Genomic DNA, 7,801 nt, shown 5'->3' on the forward strand with positions numbered 1-7,801 from the left:
TCGTTGGGGGCTTGGCCAGTGAGTTGGGCAATGCCCTGGAGGTAGCGCGGGAAACAAGGGAAAGGAGGGAGACAGACGGCAGCTGGGCCGCTTTGGGCTCAGAAAAGGGACAAGGGGAGCTCATCTGGAAAGAACGATCTGAAAAGGCCTCCAAGGGCGGGCGAGATTTTGCCTGGGGAGGGAGAACTTTCCAACTGGAGGAGTAATGACGAAGTGGGTGAAGAGAGCCCGGGCATCTTGGGAGAAATTAATGTTAATTCATTTCCTTTGAGGGGGTGGGAACAGGGTCTCTGTCATCTAGGCTGGAGTGCAGTGGCACGATCATGGCTCACTGCAGCCTCGACCTCCCGGGCTAAAGCGATCCTCCCGCCTCAGCCTCCTGAATAGGGACTACAGGTTAGAGCCACCACGCCCAGCTAATTCTTTAAATTTTGTGTAGAAACTAGGTCTTTCTGTGTTGCCCAGTCTGCTCTCGAACTCCTGGGCTCAAGCAACCCTCCTGTCTTGGCCCCCCAAAGTGCTGGGATTACAGTTGCGGGCCACTGGGCCTACCCTAATTTACTTTTAAATTGTATCTTCCGTTGTTCCAGAGAAGATTTCAGGTGCCTGGAATCAAGGTGATCTGCTGCTGTCCTTTGCTGCTTTTCTAGTATTTTCAGAGCCATCGTTTCATTTATTTTTTCCAGCTGTTGTTTCAGGCAAGAGGGCAAATTCAGCCTGTTACTGCATCTTAGCTGGAAGCACACATTCCCTAAATGAGATGTATGGGGGAGAGGAGGTAAAGGAACCCCCCAGGAGGGTGGCAGAGGGAGAATGACCTCGAGAAGTGACTCCAGAGACAGAGCAAACGCTGTCATTGCCATCATCCCGTGTTTTCACACCTCAGGACCGACTACCCAGGTGAACCTGGCCTAGACTCTCACCTGTGACTGTCTTCCCCGTGCATTCCCTGGCTCCTCCTCTTCTCTCCATCTACTGGGGCCTAAAATCAGAGAGTACCCGTTCTACCCGACATACATGTTTTGCTCAGACCCCCCTCCTGAGAGCTACAGGTAGGTCATGGTGGGCTTAGAAGGAGACAGTCCAAATTGGCCCATCCCTCTGTAAGCATGTTCCTGTTGGTCATCTGGAATGAATGTGGTCCTCACTGCAAATGTTCCAGCTCTGTGAAGGCTGCCCCCAGTGTCTCCAGAAAGGGCCATTATAAACCCACAGGAAACGGAAGCCGGACTGGGAGGAGAGTCTTCTGGGATCCTGCATCTCACAGTGGTGTGGGGTCCTAGGAGCCCTTTTCTTACACAGTCCAGTTTCCCACATAACTAAACAATATTGTACATGAGGCTACGTACACAGGCAATGAAACTAAAGAAAGGCAGGGGCCGGGCGAAGGTGGAGGCATCTGGGCCGGGGGAGGAGGGAGGATGTGATGGACAGCACAGGCTTCTAGAGTGCTGTCCGGGCGGTTTTCCTCACTAGGTGGTGGGCACACAGGCCTGCATTTTTCCTCATCTTTACATTTTCCATATTTCAGACACTCCCCTGTGGGCATTTTACATTTCAGACTCGTCCATCTTTAAAAATACCACAGTGGTTAATGTAGGCAGTACAGGTGCTAGGCGCGTGGCAGGGACTCCAGCTGAGGGCATGCTCTTCTCTTGGGCTCCTCCAGGGCCGAATGTTCATTTTTCACCCCTGCATCCAGCACCCACCTTGCCAGCCCGTCTGTAGGTGGTGAGGGGAGGGTGTGTGAACAGAGACAGACATGGTCCTAGAGGAGCTCAGAGGCAGGGCCCTCGGCCTTGGTGGGGATGGATTGTGAGGCTGGCCGGCGCTGAAGCGGAGCGTCTTGCTTATTAGAGCAAAGGGAGCTGTGCTATAGGACCATGTCTCAGAGCAAAACAAATGGAGTCTCTTGGGAAGCCTGGCACCGAGGCCAGCTTTCAGAAGCAGGAGTGTTTAGCCTGACTTCAGGTGCAGAAGCGCCTTACTGCCTGGGCCTGACTGTAGTGGGGGCCGTCCCTGACCGGCTGGCCTTCAGAAGCATGCAGCCTTGTTGTTGGCTGATTTGGGCTTTCATGCCACTACAGCCAAAGAGCAGTTTGTTTCTGTCCTTGAGTGTGGACTGAATAAACTGTTACTCTTTGCAGGCAAAGCCAGGAAGCACAGGAACAGGTAGTGCCAGGTGGCTGCAGGCAGGTGGTCTGGCGGAGCTCAGTGCAGGAACAAGGTGGTGGGGGGGAGGGGGCGGCCCCACGGGACTGCAGCGCCGCCGGAAAGATGATTCCACCCGGACTGGTGGGGGCCACAGAGTGATCCTGAGGTGAGATTTACACAGAGAGGCGTTTGAGGAAAAGCGCAGAGACCAGTGGGAATGCTGGTGCTCGGCCGGAGGTGAGGTGACGGTGACCCGAGATAGAGACACCGAGGCGGTGAAGATGGAGAGGCCATGTGAAGGTGGAAGGGACAATTTGGTGACAAGAGTCCAGACTGATGCCCAGGTTTCCAGTCAGGGAGACCAGAAGGTGGGCAGGGCCAATTCCACTGCCAGGTCTCCAGGGAGAGCATGGTCGGGAGAGAGATGAGAGTCCAGGTCCCTGTGGGGTGGACGTGGAGCCTTCCTGGGGCATTAACTCCATAGATGTGGCAGTCAGAGGCAGAGGGGTCCAGGGGAGAGTAGACAGAACTCTGGGGCCCCCCCATGAGGGCACGTGGGAAGGGGATGGAGCGCTCTAGAGGCAGCTAGCACGAGGGTGCGAGAGGGAACTTGCGGAGGAAGCAGAGGCAGCGGTCAGGGCAAGGAAAGATGCCAGTGAGGAGCTGGCCTGCAGACTCCAGGGTCCAGGAGGCTTGGAGGAGTGCTGCGGGGCGGTGGGGCCCTCACAGACTGAACGCAGGGAGGCCAGCGTGGACGCCTGGAGGCTGGTGTGGATGCCTGTGGTCTTTGCCCTTGCAGCAACCTCTGTCTTGGGTCAGGTTTCCTGGAAGCAGAGCCGAGATGGAATTCCTGTGGAAGTGATTATAGGGCAGCTACTCCTAGGAAAGGAGAGTGGGGGTAGAGAGCAGGTGCAGAGAGCTGAGCCAGGCTGTGACTGCTTCCGCCTGGTTGGGCGAGGGGAGCTCAGGAGCATCACACCTCACAGTTGGCTCTGCCTTGAGGCCAGGACCATTTGGTGCCTACTCTCCCTGCTGGCAGCAATCAGGCACTGGGTTGTGAGGGAGGGTGTGGCCTCCTGGGTGGGGAAGGTCACACTTGGCCTAGGGCGATGAGCCTCCCAATCTTCTCTGCCAGCCACCATTGCCTGGCGACAAGTGGGACCCCACGTGCTTGGGCAAAAGCAACCCCTTCCCAGCTCCCAGGCATATACTAGCATGCAGGGAGGGTCCTTTGAGTAAGACCATCCTCCGCTGCCTCCTCTCCTGGCAAACTCCATGACTGCCACTGCTCCCCGCACTGCCTGCCACTGTGACCCCAGGATGAAGCTGATGATGCCTCTTCTTCCTCTGCATGGAGAGCTTGAGTCCCCCAGGCCACCCCTTGCCCCAGGCAGCTCTGTATATGCCCTTCTCAGACCCCTTCTCCATCCCCAGTTCCCCCAACCCCTCCCCACTCTTGAACTCATGACCAGCCATGAGCAGTGTCCCCCATATCCCAAACTTTTTGTAAACCAGAAATAAAATTTTGAGCTCTCCCCCCTGCCCCAGCCATCTGAATGGACTTCTTCCTCTGCCAAGGCACTCTTAAAATTTAACCTGAAAGACTGGTTCAGGCCGTGATGGGAAGTGGGAGTCGGACTTGCCTCCAGCAGTAACATCCACACAGAGGTCTGATAAGAAATAGTTTACATTTCATTCTCTCTGAAGCCTGCTACCTAAAGACTTCCTCTGCAAATGAGCACTTTGGTCTCCACAATCCTGTATCTTAACCCAAACATTTTCTTTCTGTTGATCCCAGGTTTTTATTTTTATTTATTTATTTTTTAAGATGGGGTTTCACCATGTTGGTCAGGCTTGAACTCCTGACCTCAGGCGATCTGCCTGCCTTGGCCTCCACAGTGCTTGGATTACAGGCGTGAGCCACCGCACCCGGCCGATTCCAGGTTTTTAAATCAACTCTACTCAGAAAATATTTAAATCTACCTACAGCCTGGAAACCACCCGCACCCATCCCCGGCCTTCTAGTTGTCCTGCTTTTCTGAACCAATGTATTTCTTAAATGTGCTAGATTGACGTCTCATGTCTCCCTAAAATATGTAAAACGAAGCTGCATCCTGACCACCTTGCATGCACGTTCTCAGGACCTCCCAAGGGCTGCGTCAGGGGCCGTGTCACTCATATTTGCTTCCGAATAAATCTCTTCAAATAATTTGCAGAGTTTGACTCTCTTTTGTGGGCTCTCTGAGCATCCGCTTGACTTTGCTGTGACTGGAAGTGCCCGCCCACAGTCCCTCGAGGACTGCAGCTCTCTCTCCAGCACTCCTGTTCTTGGTGACTTCTATTTCCATCCCCAGGTGGGTGAGCCCCCAAAACCCTGGCCTGCTCTCCTTTGATGGTCTTGACCTCAAACCTATCCCAGTCCTCCTCTCTCATGGCCACACCCAAGATGTTGTAGCCCATAACCGTAAAGTCTTCTCCCTCTGTGAGCACTAGTCCAGCTGGTCACTTAGCAGCTGTGACCTCCTGGACAGAGCAGGAATATCACCGTCTTGGACAAGCACTGTCATTTTAAGTTCACCTTGATCAAAACCCGCCTAAATCCAAAGGGCATCAGCCTAATGGCTAAGGTCAGCATGACCATAAACCACAAATAACATCTCCCCGACCAGGGGCCTGCCAGCCCTAAGATAACCTCCCCTCTGCGGGAGAGATGTAGCCCCAAGGCTGCTTTTTGTGTTTCTTTCCTCTTTAACTGTTACACTCCTGACTGTGTCCAGCTGACTTCTCCAGTCTCACCTAAACATTCTTTCAATGGCTGGGCTTACAATCCACTGATCCCTCCCCATTTTCACTGTGGTCACCGTTCTGTCCTCCCTCCTCTCTCCCAGCTATTATGGTGGCACCAAACATTCTCAGCAGCATATTCCAGTTCCCCCAAGTCTTCTCTTCATCAGACCAGTGTCTCCAGGTCCTCAGTTCCCCCGACAGGATGTGGATGACGGACCAAGCATTTCCTGCCATCTTTATCTGGTGCTTCTGTCCATGTCTTCTTGTCCCTGGAAAGCATGTTCTTTCAGAGCAGAGACTGTGATTCCTGCATCTCCATCTCCTGTTGCCCAGCACAGAGTTGGTGCTCAATGAAAATTTGTCCATCTGGAAGAAGAATGGATGGGTGGCTGGATGGGAAGGCAGATGGCTGATGAGTAAGTGGAAGGGTGGATGGGTAGGGACGGATAGATGGGTGGGTAGGTGAATACATGGATGGAGATAGACGGATGATGAATGGTGGGTGGATAGATGGATGGGGATGGATAGATAATGAATGAATTGGTGGGTGGATGGGTGGGTGGGTGGATGGATGGATGGGGATAGATAGATGATGAATAGATGGGTGGGTGGGTAGATGGATGGGTAGGGATTCATAATGAATGGAGAGGTGGATGGGTAGGTGGGTGAACGGATGGGGGTGGATGGGTAACGCAAGAATTGGTAGGTGAATAGATGGATGGGGTGGATGGATAATGAATGGATTGATAGGTGGCTACATGGATGGGTGGACAGGGATGAATGGATAATGAATAGTAGGTGGAGGGATGGGTGAGTAGATGGATAGATAATGACCGGCGGATGGATGGATGAGTGGGTGGATGGACGGGGAATGCATGGGGAGGTGGGAGAATGGATGACAATGGATGATGAATGGAGGGATGGATGGATAAATGAATGGAGGGATGCATGATGAATGTCTCCCTTGTTCCCAGCCTGGTCCCACAATATGTTACCTCTTCTCAAAAATAAGGCACCGCAAAGCCCCTGAAGACAATGGGGCAAAGGAATAGGTGGTGAATGTCTCATGCCCACTTCAGATCCAGAACAGGCCTAGGAGGGACTCCAGTGGGGCCCGCTGCTGCGGAAGTGGGGTGGGGCTGAGGGCGGAGGAGGAGGTCAGCTCTAAACCACCTCCTCAGGCTCTGGGGCTCTCAGGCCAGACAGCCCTACCCCTATTTCTGCAGATGCCAGCATCGTGGTCCTGAGGGGATGGGGGCTGGCTGGGAGCCTTTCCCCTGCAGTGTGTGTTTATAGTGGGGACATGAGGGGGTTGTGTCGGGATGTAGTGACCACTCCCTTCTGTCAGAGATCCTGCTTTCCCCTGCCCCCTGCTCCTCCACGGTGTCCTTCATGAGCCCCCACCCACTCCCCACCTCCCTTCTCCTGTGGTTGCAGATCCAGAAAGCACCTGCCTGGGTACAGAGATCATCGCTCAGCACCTCACCCTACACAAGGGTGATTAACTTGTCTGTTATGAACTCCTACTTAGAAATTCCGACATGAAACTCCCACCAGGCTCAAACTTGGCGCAGAACAGCAATTACTGGAAACACATTTTGGAAAAGGTTGACATTTTGTAAGAGTTCGTCCTCCTCCACTCCTCAGCCTCCCTCAAGGACACACATATTTAGGTCTTCTCTGTACGAGTCTAACTTGGAGACTGTGAGTTGCAGTTTAAAAGGGACCCTGGGGCCCAGTGTGGTGGTACACGCTTGTGGTCCCAGCTACTCAGGAGGCCGAGGTGTGAGGAATGCTTGAGCCCAGGAGTTCAAGACCAGCCTGAGTGACATAGGGAGGTGGCATCTCTATCAAAAACTTTTAAAAATAAGGCTGGCAGGGTGGCGCATGCCTGTGGTTGCAGCTACTTGGGAGGCTGAGGCAGGAGAATCATTTGAGCCTGGGAGATTGAGGCTGCAGCAAGGTATATTTCACTGCCACACTCTGGCCTGGGAGACAGAGCAATATCCTGGTGCAGTGGAAGAGGCTCAGGTCCCTGCCAGGTCTCCTGAAATGTCTCCAGGGCCCGCTGGGGCTGCCACCTGGGTTCTCAGATGCTCTACTAAGCAGCCACATTCCCAGGTGTTCCTCTCAATGAGCCACCGAAGCCGGGAAAGAGGGCCTTTCTTACTTAGGACACAAGTGGCCAGGTGCGTGCCATTGGCCCTTTTCCTGATGATGACAGTGCCATTGCAGGGCTCCAGGAAGGCCACACTGTTCCCAGGCTTCGCCGGCATCTGTGGGTGGGAGCAGTTCAGCAGGGGCCTCCCATCATGGGGAAGAGGTCCCAGGGCTGCTGTGCGGCGGAGCGTGGCTTGTGTCTGCACCCTGCAGGAAGCGTCCTGTGAGGAGGGGCTGCCCTGCCACTTTACTGATGAGGAAATCAGGATTCAGAGAGATGAACTCATTTGTTCGGGGTCAGACAGCCCCCTCAGCCCATTCTGAAGGGGGTTTCTGTGATATTTGCCATAAAGCCATAGGGTTTTTGATGTGCTATTAAGTAGTCTGAGCTCATACTGCATATCCGGCAGGGACAAGCAGCAAAGTCCCTGCCCTTGGCGCGTGCAGGGGAAATGAAATGATTCTGCTCAGCCTCCTCTATGGGTCTGAAGAATCACAGTGTCTCAGGATCCCAGTGACGCGGCTTCCCCTGAATGCGGGTCCTAGACCAGGCAGAGGCAAAAAATATTTGTCAATTGAACTTGTATTTCCATACAAATTTGAGGCTGGATGAGGTGGCTCATGCCTGTAATCCAAGCACTCTGAGAGGCTGTGGTGGGCAGATGGCTTGAACCCTGGACTTTGAGGCCAGCCTGGGCAA

This window comes from Sapajus apella, unplaced genomic scaffold (assembly GCF_009761245.1).
Source record: "Sapajus apella isolate SASKATOON/1434 unplaced genomic scaffold, GSC_monkey_1.0 scaffold85, whole genome shotgun sequence".
In the NCBI taxonomy this organism is placed as follows: Eukaryota; Metazoa; Chordata; class Mammalia; order Primates; family Cebidae; genus Sapajus; species Sapajus apella.